Source organism: Miscanthus floridulus, chromosome 8 (genome assembly GCF_019320115.1).
Source record: "Miscanthus floridulus cultivar M001 chromosome 8, ASM1932011v1, whole genome shotgun sequence".
Lineage (NCBI taxonomy): Eukaryota > Viridiplantae > Streptophyta > Magnoliopsida > Poales > Poaceae > Miscanthus > Miscanthus floridulus.
In genome coordinates, this window is record NC_089587.1 from 95,664,497 (window position 1) to 95,683,701 (window position 19,205).

Here is a 19,205-nt window from a genome sequence, read left to right on the forward strand (position 1 = left end):
ATCTTCTCCCCCTCCCCCCCCCCCCCCCCCCCCCCCCCCCCCCCCCCCCCCCCCCCAAGCAAATGGTCTAGTGTAACGACATCATTCTAAGTGAACTCAATAATTCACGAGGTATGTATCATAATTTATCTAAAAAAAGGTATATATCATAATGCTTTTATATATTATTGAGTAATAGCGAAATATCATAGTTTATTATATCAACCAAACATGTGCATAGACATTCTTCATTACAATTTGACAAAAAATGGGAAGCATATAAAATGTAAATACAGAACTTATATCATTGAACTAATGACAAAACTTTTAAAACATAACCTATGGCTAAATTCTCACCCACGGTTGGCAGATGTGCATTTTTTTTTTGAAAGATCCGGATTTCCGGCATTATATGAATAAGCAAGAATTAGAGTTGCAAGCACATGCGCGAGAGGCGCTAAACCACACAGCAGACAGCCGTGTGGGTTACCAGAAAACCTATGCTAATTACTCATGTTGTTTAGAACAAGGCAACATATCAAGTGCAAACCAACTAACCTGTGCAAATTTAGAAACTACTAATCAGGATCACTAGATGTTAATCCAATGAATAGGGTGAGGGGGCTTAAGCATAAAAAAGGTCGGTGGGTGGGGGCTTAAGTGCAAAAAAATCTCATCTCTTATCCCATCCATTAGATCAGCATCCAGTGGTCCTGATTGGTAGTTTTCAAGAATACATGGGTTGGTTGGTTTGCACCTTTGCCTTATAACAATCCTAAACTAAGCCCCTGCCTTCCCGCTGAAGCCCAGTCAGAGCATTCGTCCTTGATCCTAGTGAAGACAGATTGTTCCCCACTCGATGATTCGTTGAAAACTCTGGCGTTTCTCTACTTCCAAATATGTCAAATAGTTAGTATGGCTAAAGAGTGTGCCTCCTTAGTGCCTCCCGCCGTCATTGCCATGAACCAGTCCATATCTCTGTGCTCAGTCCAAACAGTAGGCTCAAGGTTTGCACAATTGCTCCACTCTACGACTAGAGTCCAGACTTTCCTTGCGTAAGGGCATTCGATGAAAAGATGAGTGGCGGTCTCAAGGTTCCTTTCACACAGCGCACAGAAGTAATTGTTCTTCCATCCCCTTAACTGTAGCCTGGCTGCTGTCCACACTCGATCTTGCAGGAGCAGCCACATGAAGAATTTGCAGCGTGGTGTGGCCCAAGCTTTCCAGATGAGTCTCGGGAAATTGGAGATGACTTGTCCGCTGAACTGAATTTCGTAAGCCGATCGGGCAGAGTAGGTCCCCGAGCTTCCTAACGTCCAGTTGATCTGGTCCTCTTGCTCAGATGTCAGATCAAGCTGCATCGATTGAATGAGCTGCGACAGTAGGAAGAGTTCTCTCAAGATGTCTGCGTTCAGGTCGTGTGCAATGTCCTCAATCCACTTCTCTTTCAGCACTGCCTCACGTACCGATCTGTGCTTTCGTCTACTATGATGGTACAGGCGTGGGAAGAGGAGCGCCGGTGACTGCCCATCGATCCAGCTAGACAGCCAGAACGAGGCTTTCCTTCCATCGCGTACACTCACCCTTGTAGCTGCCGTAAAGAGGACGATGTCTGTCTCGTCGATCGGAAGCTTCATTCCCACCCATGGCCTCTGGTTGCTGCTCCACGCCAGCCATAGCCAGGTCCAGGATGCCGAGGCCCCCAACTTGTACTGGTGCAGATGTGCATTATGGTAGGCTTCACACACCCCTTCCCCTGCCCCCCACCCCCAACCTCCCTATACGTTATTTTGCATCAAGGATTAAAATCAAATCCAATGGATAATGTTCTTTTTTGAAATGAAATGTATAATCAATATTTGATCATTGCTTGGGTGTGGAGACATCTCATCGAGACACCGTGAGAACCATCTGTAGGTTCGCGATTGGGAGAGTATTCATACCCAGGAGAGCCCTAACTAGTACTCCCAAATTTATGTAATAATTTTTTCTAAGAGCTCCTAAATTTATGCAATAGTCTCATTCTTGAATATTTATGCATGGATATGTGTTGTGAATCCACAATAAGTTACTCTCCATGGGTCCATCTAACTTTTTCCATATAACCCCTCATGGTGTCTCATGAGTGATCCATCAGGAGTTCACGGCCAAGATCCTTGACTCATAAGTTGATTCCAAACTTGACGCCTAGACTCCTGTGTCAATTTGTTTTCAATCCTGTGGTACTCGGTTCATTCTAACTTGGGGCTATCTCTGAAATTGGGCTCAAGCTAGGCGGTCACACTTAGAGATGACGAGGAAATTGAAATGAGTTGGTCATAGGTTCATGACAAATATACTGAGTGCTTGTTGGGTGCACTCGTATTCACCTCAACCCATACTTGTTGAGGTGGATTGGGTATAAGTTAGTTTAATTTCCACCCTAATCTACCCAATACATGACAATTGAGGTGTAAGTTAGTTTAATTTTCATCTCAATCCACTCAATACATGTTAATTGAGGTGGATACGAGTACAGCCAAATAAGCCCTGATCCGCATGTTTAATTTGTCCAGAGGTGGGATTTTTTTTTTTTTTGGAAAAAGAGGTGGGAAGTTATCCATTCTCCATTAAAAACTTGCTTACCGGTACAACACATTGGACATTAGTGAATAATCTATGTGATGATTGTATCTTAGATTAAGCTTGATATCTTTATCAAAGAATAGGCATGGGTTGGAGGAAGCTTCCTGGCGTGGAACATGGACTATTACTCGTTCAATTAAAACATTTCCAGACGCAATAATATGATATATATGGATCCTCATGGTTCAGTGTCACTTTCCTGGTCGTTAAAACAAAACATTCTCATCAATGTCAGTCTGTCAGACCATCAGAAAAACATCCCGAAATCTATTGTTTTTTAGTATTTATCTATAAAAGAAAAATCAGTGCACACCAGTTCCAGATATCAGGAAAACAAAATGAAAACGAGGCAAACCAGCAAACATCACCGCAATTATTAATAATAACATATACTGCATATGCATGACACCGACATGGTACTGCACATTTTGTTTCAGGTTACTAATCTGAATGAACAAATTAAATCTTTGTTCTCTGTCCCAGGTTTTTTACTTTTTAGGAGAGATAAATGACTCTTTCCTTTAAGATGTGCAAGAATTGGCACTGTACAAAAAGCCTTTGCTTGCTTAGGCACTAAACAAAGGACGCTGATCGCTCGGCTGGAAAATTAAGCCTTCAGATCTGCGTAAAGTAAAGCTTAAAAGCATCATCCCCAAGCAATGGTACTGTTGGTGTCTCTGGTTATTTTTAATCCCTGTCCTTGATTTCCAGCTCACAAAGGCTGAGTGCATCTAACATGTCTGCTCAGATGGGAGATGGATCGAGTAGAAAGGCGGCAACGCGCGTGCAGGAGAACCGAGGATTTCTCCAGCCTCCTCGGCTTGCGTCCACAACTCAGGCTCTCGCTGGCATGGTTCTGAATTTACTGCATTTGAGCTGAAACTTTTGGTCATAATGCAGTTCTAAACTTCTAACATTCTAGCTTTCAATTCGTCGGTCACTAGGCATTTTTGCTGAACCGGTGATACTTGCATTTGGCCGGAGCATGCGTCAGGTGTTGTGTCACTGGCAACTGGCATGCAAATGCATGGCTACCTACTCGTGGGTCACCTTGTACCAGCAACCAGCACTGTTAAGCAATAAGCAATATTGTTAGCGAGTGTGGTTATGGCAGTGGCCCTGTTGGTATGGTAGCAAAGATTCCAGGGCATTATGACTCGTGGATGGTACTCCACATGCCATGATGCCACAACACGGCTGGACTGTTCACTGTTCTTGACACACTGCACGGGAGACGCCATTGCTGCTGGTATGGTCGTACACACAGTGCACTTGCTTGTATGGCAGCGGTGGGGGTTTTTTGACACTCGAGACCTGCCCAACCCAACCCAACTGCTGCTTCTACTGGCTCCCAAGGACGGACAATCATGCCTCGCATTCTTTGCCCTCGCCATGTGCCGCTATCCATCCATGATCCATGCATGCATGCATATGGACAGGCAGCTCGATCGACCCATCATTATCCGTTAATGATTCACAGTCGGGAGGGTGCTGCAAGTACTATGATCATCGTCTACGACAACATTTCCTAATTAACATCTATCATGTGTGTGTACAATCAATCATTGGAGAACGAAGCTATTAGTACCGATATGGAAATGCAAGGGAGAGACGAAAAAATAAAGATAAAAGAAACTTTGGTCAGCAGGAATAATGAAGGGAGAGGCCTACAGTGTTAGATTGATCTCTAATCCTAACTGGACCCAACGGTCCAGTTGGACCTTTGATTCGCGCCCTGATCGGGGGCGTCCAGCCCACCATGGCTGGAGGGCCCCTGTCACACTACGCTATAAAAAGAGGTGGGGTCGGCGGCTCTTATCACGAGGTTGACCTGAGCCGAGCTCCCCACCGACACCTAAACTCTAATCCGATCAGAGAGGGGACCTGAGCCGAGCTCCCCACCGACACCTAAACTCTAATCCGATCAGAGAGGGGCGCAGCCAGTGACGGGAAGCCACCAGCGCGCCGCTCGCTCCATCGACGTCGACGTCTTCATCGTCCTCTTCACCGATCGTCGCTGCCCATGTGCAGACTACACCAACGAACGTGATGGCGTCCTCTGAACCCTCCCCTCTGCGGTGTCAGGTTCAACACCTTCTCCCTTCCATCTCTGTCTCTCTTGTTCTACATGTATTAGGATGAACTGCGTCATTTATCCCATATAGAATCATTCTACTGGCTAGATCTATGATCCTAGTGATCCTATAGAACTAACAATGGTATCAGAGCCATCGGTTTCTAGGGTTTTTAGATCTAGAACGGGTAAACCGATTAGAAAAGGAAGTAGAATGTTAGATCCAGTGCGGGTCTAACAAGAACAGAGGGTTCGGTTGAACCCTAACCCTAACTGGGTTAAGGAAAGGAGAAAAAGAAGAGGGTTTCGGCCTTAAGAACGTAAGAGCCGAACCCTAAATCCGTAAAAGACTTCACGGGGAAGATAAATAGGGAAACCCTAACCATAACTTCGATCCCCATCCCAAATCGGTTGAATCCGAGCACTGACATAGAAGCAAATCCGAAGGGGAAGAAGGGGAAGGGGTGGCCTACCTCGCCGCTGCGCAGCGCTACTGCTTCGTCGGCGCGCGGGGAAAAGAACGCCGAACCGGGGGCGCTGCTCGCCAAGCTCTGGCCAAAGAGGCATCGCGGCAAGGCCGCTCGACGGCGGCGCGCTCACCCGCTGGGGAGCGCGCACGCCGACGAGGGGGCCGACAATGGCGCCGGGGCTCTCTGCTCGCTCTCGTCGCCGTTTCGCCCGCTCGACTCGCTCGGTTGCTGCTGTCGCTGCGCTGAGGAGAGAGGCGAAGAGAGAGAAAGGGCAGAGACGAATGATGCTAGGGTTTTCAAGGGAGCCGCTGCGGTCGGCGTTTTGATCATGCGACGCGCGTGGACGACCGAGATCGATCGGGCCGTTTCGCGGCCCAAGCGGGTGCGCGCGGCCGCGCGGCTTTGCTAGTCCAGGCCCAGGTTGCGGCCTGGGTGCGGGCAGCGCGCGTGGAAGAGAGGCAGGTCGGGCCGAATTCCCGGTTGGGCCAAATGAACAGTGATGAATTGAATCAGTTTTTTGTTTTTTCTTTTTCCAGTAAATGTTTATTTCCTGGAAAATGGATAAATGGCTTAAAGAAAATAGAAAAGAGAATTTTCCTGTGGGTAAAATTCACAAAATTGATATTATTTTTCCGCTGCATATTTAAAGTTGTTATTTTTATTATTAAATTCGAACCAACTGGAGAATTTAATTTTGAAAATGGATATGTTTTAATTGATTATAATATTGTTATTATTCTGACCAACGTTGATTAATGACAATATTATGCTGAGTTCTTTATCATACATTAATTCTATTTCTGCCCAATGATGTAGATTTAATGTATAAACAGTTATATGTTTTAATTTTGACCAACGTTAGAATCAAGGCATATAATTGTTGTTATTATTTATGTTCTCACACTATATGAATTGTGTTTTCAGGCAGATACAACTTGATGGATTGTATCAAAGAGATCCACACTCTCAAAGGTGATAACTACACGGAGTGAAAGAAAAAGATTGACCTAGCCTTCATCTTGGCTGAGATGAACTGGGTAGTCACCTCGCCGTGTCCCACAGAGCTTGTGACACCGGTGAGAGAGACAAACGAGGCTGGTGCTGCTTGGGCAACCAAAGAGAGGAATTTTGCATCACAAAGAATATCCTATGACCTTGAGCATAGGAAGTGGGTTACTGCCAACAAAAAATGTTTGACTGTGATAAAGAATACGATTAAGCCTACAACTGTGGGCTCAATTCCAGAGTGTGATACCGTCACCAAGTACATCAAAAGAATAAAGAGTCAGTTCACTGGCTCTTCAAAGATATATGCTACCCAGCTGATAAAGCATCTGGTGATAGAGAGGTACTAAGGTAATGGTGGCATAAGAGAGCACATACTAAGGATGAACAATTTGTCATCCAAGCTAAAACCAATGGATCTAGCTCTCAAGAAAGAGTTTCTTATCCATCTGATTTTTGCTTCCTTGCTAAAAGAGTTTGACACTTTTGTTGTCAACTACAACATACAGCCCGAGAAATAGGACATGGAGAGGCTCATGGCTATGTGTGTGCAAGAGGAGGAGAGAATGAAAGCTGCCAATGGTGGCTCTATCAATTATTTGAAAGACAATAAGAAAAAGAATAATAATGCTAACTCCTCCTCAAAGTCAAAGGAAAATGGTCACATGCTGCATCAGCCTCAACAAAACAAGTTCACAGTAGAGAAAGACCAGTGTCTATTGTAAGAAGATGGAACATTATAAGAAAGATTGTCCCGATTACTTAAAGATGATCATAGCAAAGAAAGGTGAGAATATTATTACGTTCATAAATAAATCCATATATGTACAATATTCAAAATCTACTTGGTGGATTGATGTAACACCCCGGTGTTACGATCTTATTTAGCGCCGCGATTTAGGCCTAAGTAAAACTTTTGAATGAGTTTCTTGATTTTTTTTATTATTTAAAACATACGTGAAGCGATAAGCGAATCCGGTATGACTTAGTTTCGTGGACTTAAATACATGCTCAAGTTAAATTACGCCGTACGTAAGGATATTCAGGACTGTCCGATAACGATGCTATCGAATGATTTGATCTTTAAGATTCGGCATGACGAGCAACTGTTATAATAGAATAAAAGTCCGTAATCAATATATATATATATACTCACGGGTCTACTTTTATATGTATGAACGGTGATGAGAGTTTCGGTGGAAGTCTGTCCTCTGTACAAGTTGATCTCGCTCTCTCTCACGCGTCTGCCTGTCCTGTCTGCTCGTGTCATGTCTGTCCCCCCTTGTTTGGTTGTTGAACCTTTATTTATCGGACAACACAGGATCCCGACAACTAAAGTTTTGATTATATTCTCACAAGTAATCTATCAAATATCAACGGTAGAAATATATAGCTGAGCACGTTAGATTCTTTATGGTGGATACTGGTGTTTTCTATCGTTGTAGCGGCGTGTAAAATGCTTTTTTTCTCTTCTCCCTGGTGTTGGGCTTGAAGGGCTGATCGATTGTTTTCCTCTCGATGCATCGAGCACCGGCGGCCAGCGCACGTTACAGCACCAGCACGCCTTGTCTGCACCCATCGTCACCCGGCCCTACGCGTTCCTGTGCCGGCAGCTGTGGCAAGGACGCCAGGTGGCCCATGCAGTGCCGGTGCTGTGCAGTCTCGTCCGCAGTCTTGTCCGTGGCCCACTCTCGTCCTCGCTGCTGCCATCCTTGTACGTGGTTTTTGTCCCTGCCGTGCCGTGTCCTTGACGTTCTGTGGGCACGCAGACATCGTTCCGGCCACGTTGTGCAGGTCGCACACGCTACTGTCTCCTACTCTCTGCTCTTTCTACTTCTTGAGGAAGCCAGGCCGTGCTCGCTTTGCTCACCAGTTACCACACATCTCATGGTCTTTCCTGCTTCCTGCCTCGCGCGCGAGCAACTGCACGGCCCCGCGCCACCGCCCCATCTCCGTGGCTAGGAACGCAGCACCCACCGTGGCCGAGCTTCCGTCGCCGACCTCTACGGGCAAGCGCGCGAGCCGCTCGAACCGCGCCGGTTCGGCTGCTCCACGACACATCTCCTCCAGCGCCGGTGCTCCCTGTTGTTCCATGGCCGTCTCGCCGTCGCTCGACCGCAGCGCGCGTGGGCACCATGCCCTGCTGTGCCCTCGAGTCCACACCGGGCCTGCGGTTTCCAGGCATCGTCTCCCTCATGCGCCTGCTAGTCCCGCTGCGTGGTCCGGTGCCGCACCCGCACCATGTTTCCGTCCGCACCGAGCCTCGATGCCTCGCTGGCTGTCCGCACCGGTGCCGGCCTCTCCCGCGCGCCTGGTTCGCCGGTGCCTGGGAGTCTGGTTTCGCCAGCACCGTGCCCCCGCAGTCGCCTCTCCTTCTTCCTCCCCGCGCTGGACCGCTCCACCTCTGGCTCGCACTCGCCGTCGGCCGAGCTCCGCAGCCGCAGCGCCTCGCCCTACCCGCGTCGTGTGCGCTGCTCCTCCCTGGTGCCTTCATCGTCATCGTCGTGCTGCACCACCACGCGGCCAGCCTCGCCGAAGAGCCACCCCCGCGGCCCCTGCCCTGGGTCTGCTCCGTGCGCTCTGTTTTGAGGTTGAAGAAGCAAGGTGAGGAGGGCATATATCCAAGCAAAAGAATTATACGGGGTCCTTTTTGCTAACTACGAGACTCAAGTAAATAGTACTTTTGTACCACGGGTTAAATTGAGAAAAATACGAGGGCCTTGTTGCAAATTGGTGCCGTCGCTGTCTGGCCCTGGCCTTGTGGGCCGGCCTGCTCGCCATGCCGTGGGTGGGCCGTTGGCCTGCCTATCGCTGGGCCGGCCAGTCCTTGCCGCGCGCTGGGCTGGCCTGTGGCCGCCGCGGCTGGGCCGCTAGCGCCCCACCGCGCGACTGGGCCACGAGCGCTGCGCCCCGCCTGGGCCGCCAGTCCGGCTAGTGGGTTGCCGCCGGCCCCTTTTCAATTTATAAATGTTTTTCCAATATAAGTTTCTGGATAACTTGTAAAATCGATATAAAATGGTATAGGAGTCCAGAAATTATGAAACCAGTTTTGTTGGGTCTCTAAAATTAGGATCTACCTATTAGTATAGTTTGTTCACATAGTTTAATAATATTCTTAGGAAGCTATATAATTAATTAGAGATAATTAATATTGTTAAAAGGAGAACTTGTAGGAAATTCCGTGGGAAATTATTAATAGTGTTGAATTTGAAATCTTTGCAGTAGGTTCTTAGCAATATTAGGAACTCGTGGTAATTCTTGTAGCTCTAGAATAATCAGTTTACTAGGTAGCTAATGATGCTCTATTTCGAATAAGGATTAAATCGATAGAATAAAATAATGACTTAGGTTTATATAACTAAGCTAAGTGTTGGGAAATAACGCCTTATCCGACAACGTGTATATGTAGCCTAAGTACGGTCGTCGTTAGAACTAGCCCATTAACTCGAGAGGCGTATGTCGTATTATACGAGTCACGATTGCAGTTGATTAATTACATCTTTGCATTGCATCGCATGCATATCATGTAGGTACGATGATGGATCAACGGATCAACTGAAGGATGATTGGGAATCCAAAGATGATACAATGGGCCTTCTATCCAGTTGATGGTGGATGATCTGAAGATGCAGATACTAACTTTTAATATATCTTACCCAGGCAAGCCCCGGTGCATAACCCTACTTTCTGCAGTTTAAATTATAATTGTGCATTAAGTTTTCAGGAGTTGAATGAAACCCACTTGCATATATATATTTATTCCTACGAGTCTCACTAGTATGACAGATCGTGTAGAATGCTATGCTATAGGACTCCGGTAGAAGTCGAGTGATTGCCTGTCACTCGTGAGAGATAGGAAATATATTATTGGATTACTATCACTTGGAAAATAATAAATGGTGGAAAGGAAAATGGTGACCGGGCAGGGATATGGTTTGGGTATTGGTGGGTGTAAGAAGTTATGTCGCCGCGGAGGCGGGTCATAGCTTGGTTACACCGTTTTTCCCTGTCTGGTCGATTAAGGACCGATCATTGCATATGACTCTGGGCAGGTCATAGACTTATTATCCCGAGCACATACTTGTGTATGGGCGCTTGGAAAACTTGTTGCTCTCTTGTCGCGGATTCGGCTCTTTCCGGACCGACTGTTAGGGTTTGTTTTTGGTGGAGGAGGTCCTTGCACCGCGCTGAGTCCGGGACTCAGGGGCGGGGGCTTGGAGTCCCAGTTTGGACGGGGACCTGGACACCCGGGATAGGAGAGTGACAGGTTGGTCCTGCTTGTGCCTGGGGTACAAGCGGGGCGTGTGTTTTCGGGGTACCCAGCTGGGGCATTGATTCGCGAATCGCTGGGCTATCCGGTACGACTTGTCTACGGTTTAGCATCGTAGTAAGAACTGAAAGATGAAGGATGGAAGATGGACAAAGAAATTCTGATTGCTTACCACCTGCTTGAAAGTAGCACAGGTGCTTACATAGAATGGTTAGTTAATGAACCAATGCGGCTATTAATAAAAATCGAATATAAGGACGCATGCTTAGTAATGCTTCCTGCAAATGCAATAAACCCACAAGCCAGATAACCTTGCATATCCTTGGAGTCTTTTCTTTTCCCCTGTCGGGTAAGTCTTGCTGAGTACAATTGAGTACTTAGGGTTTTATTCCCCCTATTGTAGGTGACAGGTGGATGCTTGAGCTGACTCTTGTGTGTGGATTCCTCCTGGTGGGCTCAGCGAGGATTCCTTTACGCTGCGATAGTAGTCTTTATTTATAACCCTCACCAAATGCTTTTATAAATGAAAGTTCATAATCTATTGTCGTAGTGTATATATCAATACTTCATCATGTCATTAATAGATGTTTATTTCCGCTGTAACTCTGTTCACATGTTTCTATTTCGCTGTTAAATTAAAATATTTATAACTCTAATAATATGATTTTATTCCGCTGTTATATTAATAAATCTTATACTCTGATGATGTATTAAAAGTGATGTAAGAAATGGTTCTCAATGATGTAAGCTTTATTCTCTCATTTGTGATCCTGATGGCAAAAATGTGGATTTTTGGGTTCTCCCTTGGGGTGTGTCCAACAGAACCGAGTAATTTAGGGTTCTCCCTTGAGTGCTTAGTGTCTAATGGAAGACAAGCACTCCTGTGAGGCATTAGATTAGGCGGTTCTGCCACAATTGACTCAGGTGCAACTGTTCATGTTGCTAATTCTTTATAGGGATTCTGTTCGACGAGGACTACGCAAAGAAGCGAAAGACACGTTAAAATTGCAAATGGAGTCCGAGCAGAAGTTGAAGCCGTTGGTGATCTTTCTCTAGAGCTTGCTGATGGTTTCAAACTTATACTTAGAGATGTTCTTTATGTTCTCTCATTACAGAGGAACTTGATTAGTGTTTCATGTTTGAACAATGATGGATATGATTGCCATTTTGGAAATGGTAAATGTAAGATAACATTTAATAATGCATGTGTTGGTCTTGCTATCTTACCAAATGAGCTTTATTTGTTATCACCACGTGATGATGTGAATGTTTGTATACGATGATGGAAACATTGCGTGCGATAATGTGAATGTATCCTCGTTTGCGGATGTAAACAGAAAACGAAAGAGAGCTCACGATGCATTGTCGAAATTATGGCACTGTCGTTTAAGCCATATTTCGAGGAGAAGAATAGAAAGACTAGTTAAGAATGATATTCTTCCTCCATTAGACCTCTCAGATTTAGAACAATGCAGAGAATGCATTAAAGGAAAGTATGAAAAGAAAATTAAGAAAGATGCCAAACGAAGCGCAGGAATTCTACAGATTATTCACACAAACATCTGTGGTCTGTTTCCTGTAAAGAGTGTGGATGGTTATGATTCATTCATAACATTCACAGATGATTACTCCTATTATGGCTACATTTATCCAATCAAAGAAAGAACAGAAGCATTGGATAAGTTTAAGATATTTAAGGCAGAAGTTGAAAACCAACACAATTTAAAGATTAAGATAGTCAGATCCGACCGTGGAGGGAGTACTATGGTCGGCATACCCCATATGGACAAGTTTCTAGACCTTTTGCAAGGTTCTTATAGGAGAATGACATAGTAGTCTAGTATTCTACACCGGGCGAACCTCAGCAGAATAGAGTAGCTAAAAGACGCAATCGTACCCTGATGGATATGGTGCGTAATATAATAAGTTACTCCACCTTACCGTTGAGCCTGTGGATGGAAGCGTTAAAAACCGTCATTCATATTCTCAATAGAGTACCAAGCAAGTCGGTGCCAAAACACCGTATGAGTTGTAGACAAGAAGAGTACCCTCACTAAATCACTTACGTGTGTGGGGGAGTCCTGCTGAGGCTAAAGTATTTAACCCAAACATTGGGAAACTAGATCCCAAAATAGTAAGTTGCCATTTCATTGGCTACCCAAAAAAGTCAAAAGGTTTTTATTTGTACTGTCCAGACAGACATACAAAGTTTGTGAAAACGAGACACGCTGTCTTCCTAGAGGATGAAATGATGAGGGGGAGCATGGTAGCTCGAGAAATTGACCTTGAAGAGAAGCGGGTGTATGCGTCCACTCTAATGATTCATAAGTCATTTTCCTCACTACCTGCTGTCGCTGCACCAATAGTACAAGATACTGTGGTGCCAGCACCTGTTGTTATTCCGCCTATGGCAATAATGAATGATGATGAGGAACCTATTCTTTAGGATCCTATAGAACCTATTGCCACAAATGAGGGGGAGCAACAACAGCCTCAATCAGAAGATGTGCTAAATGTGGAGGCCCCTATAAGTGAAAGTGCATCTAGCCCTTTTGTGGGTTTTGGATGATTGAATGACAACGTGATTAAAGGACTAACCCGTTTGCTAAGTGTGAACAGGTAATAGGTTATCTCACAAGGTACTTAATGAAAGCCAAAATGATGTATTGTTGTATAAACAATCTAGTTCAAGCACAAGACAACAATGCAAATGGAAATCATGTGAAGGCTTATTTCTTGTGGGATTTCCATGTACTATGTGAAAGCAAGCTCATGATTATTAGTTAATGAGACATAAGGGATTGCATATGGAATGGTCTCATATTTGAAGCTTGCTAAATTTAAATGAAAAAGATAACAATACATATGAATGGATGATTCAACACAAGATGTGACCTGATGGCTTGAGATGGTGAAGATAGCAAGGAAAGGCTTCGAGGTACTAAGCAAGGGTGAAGGGCAAGCGACGGCTTGGCGGCCGAAGAACCTAGCTAGGGTGAAGAAGAAAGTACTTGCATTTAGTTGAGGTACTAATCAAGCTAAGATGGTCATATTTATGTGAAGGATAAAATCTATAATGAAGTATTTGATGGAAGTGACTTGATACATCTAGGATTATTCAAACTTGATGAATGGAATCAAGTCACATGCTCAAGATGGCTATGCTCAAGTGAAAAGATCAACATCAACATGTTAGCTCCCTTACTTGATGAAGATTGGAAAGGACGGCATCAATTCAAAAGAACAACTCAAGTGGTACAAATTCATATTTCCATTTATCTTGAGTTTAATAGGTATGCCGTACTATGAAGAGGGATGCATCATGTTGATAGATAATGTTTCATAAGTGCTCAAGCCAACCCATGTGAGTTTTGAGTATTTGAGCGACAAAAGTGCTAACTGATCACTTGCTGGTCTGGCAATACCGGACGTGTCCGGTATTCATACCGGACGTGTCCGGTATTTGTCCAGCAGCTGTAAACCTGTTGTTCTTGGGTTGGTTGGTCGGGAGTTCCGACGGTCGGGAGTCCCGGCATGGGTCGGGAGTTCCGACGTGTCGCACTTCAACTGACTTGGAGGGTTCACTGTCCTGGTCATACCGGACATGTCCGGTATTCATACCGGACGTGTCCGGTATGGATGACCAGAGGCCAACGGCTAGTTTTCAAAAGCCGTGAGAGTCGGGAGTTCCGACGTAAGTCGGGAGTTCCGACGGTCGGGAGTTCCGACATGTGTCGGGAGTTCCGACACCTCACTAACTTTAACTCAGTTACATGTTTTTCAAAATTACTGAGGGTCGGGGGTTCTGACTTGAGTCGGGAGTTCCGACGGTCGGAAGTCCCGGCATTCTTCGGGAGTTCCGACACCTCACAACTTCACTGTAACTTAGTTACCGTTGGCGCAGTGTGAGTCATACCGGACATGTCCGGTATGCATACCGGACATGTCCGGTATTGCAACGGCTATAAAACGGCTAGTTTTTTAAGGGGGCTATAAATACCCCCAAGCCTCCACCTTTGGAGGCTGCTGATTCTGATGAGATAGACACACGTTTTTAAGCCTTGCCTACTCTCCTAAACCCTCTCTTAGTGAGTGTGTGATCCAAATTGCAAAATCAATTTGTGGGTTGAGAAAGAATTTGAAAAAGAGAGCAAGCCACCACTTGAGCACTTGTGCATATTGTCAATCTCGTGATTCGCATTTGTTACTCTTGGACTCTTCGGTCCTAGACGGCTAGGCGTCACCGGAGAGCAACTGAGAGATTGTGGTTGCTTCGGAAAGTTTGTAACGGTCGATTCCGCTGCCTCGGAATCATTTAGTGGAAGGAGGAAAAGGAGTTGGAAAAGACTCTGGCTAGAGTGACCTTCATGGTACCCTCTAGGGCTGACCTTCGCTGGGTCGCCCGCAGCCCCCTCAATGGAGAGTAGGACTCGAACGAGTCCGAACTTTGGTAAAACAAATATCGTGTCTTAATTTGCATTTCATTTGATATTTGTGTTGCTCTAGCTGTACTGCAGGTTCTCTGTGTATATTGTCATCTCCATTAGGTGTCTGCAGTTTGGTTTGAAGATAGAAATCGAAAGGAGCAAGTTCAGGGCTGATCTGCAGAAATCGTGTATACCGGACACGTCCGGTATTCATACCGGACACGTCCGGTATTTCCTGCCTGCACTGAAAATATTTATTCTCTGTTCTAACTTGGTGTTGCAGGGTTGTAGCTTCTATATATATTCTTTATACCTTGTTTACTTTGTGGCTAACTTGTGAGGGGTGGTAGTACTCTTGATTTGGAGTTTCCATTTTGGAAACTCCCCTTTCTAATTGTTTCCGCATTTAAAGGTGTTAATTTTCAGAAACGCCTATTCACCCCCCTCTAGGTGGCATCCTAGGTCCTTTCAATTGGTATCAGAGCGAGGTTCTCACCTAAAGCTTCACCGCCGTGAGAAAAGGATGTCGATGCCTATCGAGTTGGAGCCGGTGCTTCTCCAAAATGATGGTTCAAACTTTCTACCTTGGTCAATTAATGTACTCAATGCTTTTAGAGATATTAGTCCTCTTGTTGAGCATATTGTGGATGCAAGCATACCTCTTCCTATAGTTGATTGGAGCAACTACAAAAATTTGTCTAAAGAGGAAGAGATATGCGTGCAACTCAATGCTCAAGCTATTAATGTCATTTTGAGTACATTAAGTGTAGAGGTTCAAGATGAGGCAATATTCAATGGACAACCACCTCCGGAGAGTGCTCATCTCATTTGGACTAGACTTTTTGATTTATATGGAAAATCCAAATGTGATGATGCACTTGAGATCGAGTCAATGGAAAGTGTGTCCATTGTGTCTTCATACAGCGAAGAAGCCTCACAAGACCTCAAGAGTACCGAGCCGAAGCAAGAGGTGCAAGCAGCACATGACGTGCTGTCTGCCTGCACATACCGAACATGTCCGGTATGGCCGAGGCAGCAGACCAGCAAGCAGCTGTTTGCAGCGATGCTCAAGCCCGATGGCGACCAAGTGATGAGTCAACCTCAGTATCTCATGATACTCATCACTTGTGTCTCATGGCCAAGAAAAGCAAGAAGAAGAATAACAAGAAAGATCAAGAAAAGGAGAAAGCACAAGTAGATGATCAAGATAAGAGTGATGTTGAAGTTGAAGACAACTACAACCTTGATCATCTCAACCATAAAGATAAGCTCATCATCATGAAGATAGTTGAAAAGAATGATGAGCTTGAAGAAGAGATTGAGAAGCAAGAGCAATCGCTTCAAAATCAAGAAAAGTTTCTCATCTCCAAATTGCAAGAGCTAAAGGCAATTAATGAGAGGTATGAAAATTTGTCAATTGAGCATGCTTTAGTTACTAACTCCTCTTCTAGTGTTTCACAACTAGAGAAGGAAAACTTTGAGCTCAAGGCAAGGCTAGATAAACTATCAAGCAAGTATAATGAGCTACAAGCAAATTATGATCATCTAAAGTGCTCTCATGAGGAAGTAGTAGAATCAAGCATCATGCTTGAGGTGGCTCATGAGGTTGTGATTACATCGGTAAAATTCTCTCAACCTCTCACACATCCGCTCACTAGTACACCATCTCAATTAAATATTTCTTGTACTAATGAATGTGCTACTCAAGCAAGCCAATCTTCGATTGAGCTAAATCTTATAGAAAACATAGAGCTCAAAGAAGAAGTGCAAAGATTAAAGAAAGATGTGATTCAATTGAAGGGTAAGGAGAAAGCACAACCTTCTCAAGATAACCGTGATAACATGGTGAAGAAGCTTGAGAAGGGTTCAAACCTTGCTTCCTCCAAAGCCCAACAAAAGAATCACATCTCAAGCAAGGCCAACACAACCAAGAGCAAGAAACATAGAAAAAGGATGTGCTATGGTTGTGGATTGTATGGACATGAGTGGGCTATGTGTCCACACAAGAGTTGGGCCGACAAAGTTGAAGCCACCAATCAAAAGGCTTCTACCAAGAAATGCCCAATGTACAAAGAAGCAAGAAAGGAAGCCCAAGTTGCAACTAGAAGATGCTATGGGTGCAATGAGAAGGGCCACAAGGTTGATAGATGTCCATACAAGCAAATCAAGCATAGAGCACACAAAGGCCGCATATGCTATGCTTGTAGAAGAAAGGGGCATCTAAGCTATGAATGCCCAAATGGTAAAACTCCTAAGCCAAACACATTTGTTTATAATGATATGCTTAGGAAGACCACAAATAGAGTTAGCACTAGTAAGGTGATGTGTTCACCACAAACTAATGCTAAAGCCATTTGGGTGCCTAAGCACTTATTGACTAACTCAAAAGGACCCAACAAGAGTTGGGTACCAAAGTGTGCTTAGGTTAATGATGTAGGTACTTGGTGATGAGATGAAGCCCTCGGGGTGGTTGAGCAAGCAATTTGACTATATTCACTCAATCTATCAACCAATTCTTATCTTAATCCCTTATATGGTTGACCCAAAGATAATACGATGAACATCTCATATATTTCATCCTCACCATTGGTAACACGTACCTAAACCTTTTAGGATAGCCATCTTGTTCATTTCATGTTCTATAGTTCACAAATAAGTACATTTGTGAAATAATGAAAGTGGCTAATTAATTTCACTTGAGATTCATCATGTTTGCCATATGATGCTTTTATTAGCTCTCTAGTAGAGTAATTTATTTGTTGAGATGCAAGTATACAATAAATAAATATTACAGTTAAAACGAAGAATCACAAGCAGCAACTTAATTGGTTCTGTCTTTCACCTATCGGACGTGTCCGGCATTACTATCGGACGTATCCAGTATGGACAGGGACAGAAGTCAGTGTTTCTGTTCTGTGTATTCCGGACGTGTCCGGTATACTACCGGACATGTCCGGTATTGCATGGACCAGAACACTAATTGTATTCCAACTGAGTATTCGATCCATATATTTTTTATATATCCCTAACTTACTCAGAAGCTTGTGTTTTATCAAATCTAAGTGGATTGTGAGCATCGCTTAAACTCACTTTTAACTATGGCAATCTTATTTGGTTTATGGTCAAAATGAAAAATTGGCTCTCAAATTTCTTATTAGAATAAAGTGCTTGTTAAAAGTCATTCAAAATACGTGAGGCACTTATTTAGGGGGAGCTAAATTTCCATTTTGCACCATTGTGGACTAACAAATTTATCTAGCATTCTTTGTAGTTCTTTGGATGAAAATGTATCTAGCATGATTATTTGGCAATTGAGGTCAACATAAAGATCACCATGCTGCTTGTCTTCTTAGTGATATTCTTGCGGGCTCAAGGCAAAGGTATGTGTTTACATACATACATTGTAAGTGCATCTAAGGCCCTGTATATGTTAGAATATGCATTTGTGTGACATAGGAGAGATGTTTTTCAAAAATCCCTAACTAGCATGAGTAGGAAGTGTGAATTTGAGAAACTATTTGAATCTTGGTCTTTGTGACCTAGCCTTGCCATGTGATGATTATAGCTCTCCTTGATTGTTTGATTGGCTAATCACACATGACATGGCTCTCTTAAGTCCACAATCTACTTTGTCTCACTTTATCTCTCTCAAGCAAGCAAATTATTGATTATGCCATTTATTTGGAAAAGAGAAAATAAATTGATGGCATTTGACAAGAGAAGTGATAGTACTCGGTTTGGATCAAGATCATACACCGTTTTGGACTGAGCAACAACAGAGAAAGGGTTTGGAAGAGTAAGAACACATTTTGGAATTATTTGGGCCAGCCCGCGTATACCGGACGTGTCCGGTATGCTACCGGACGTGTCCGGTATGAGCGGGATTATAAAAACAGAGCTTACCCCTTCGGCCCAAACAGACTTGCCTCCTCCAAACCAACCAGCCGACGCCCTTCTTCTCCCCTAGGGCGACCAAGGATCTCATCAAGGAAAAGAGAGAGAGGGAGATTGCATTGGAGAAGACTTGGATCAAGAATTGAAGGCCCGTGGATTTGGATTTCACATCGCTCTATCTTCTCTCCTCTCAAGGTACCCTAATCACGGACCTCGTCCGATCTACATGGTCAATGCAAGATTTTAAAATTCCTTCGGTCCATATGCTACATTGGTGATATAGAAGCAATGCCCAAAGTTTGGAATTGATCCGTGGTGGTTTGAATCGAGAAACCCCGGTTAGGGTTGCTGGTCGCCCATACCGGACGTGTTCGGTATGCTACCGGACGTGTCCGGTATGGCCCAGCAGAGCAGACTCCCTGCTGTTCTCTGACTCAATCCTATCTGAATGGTTTGTTAGG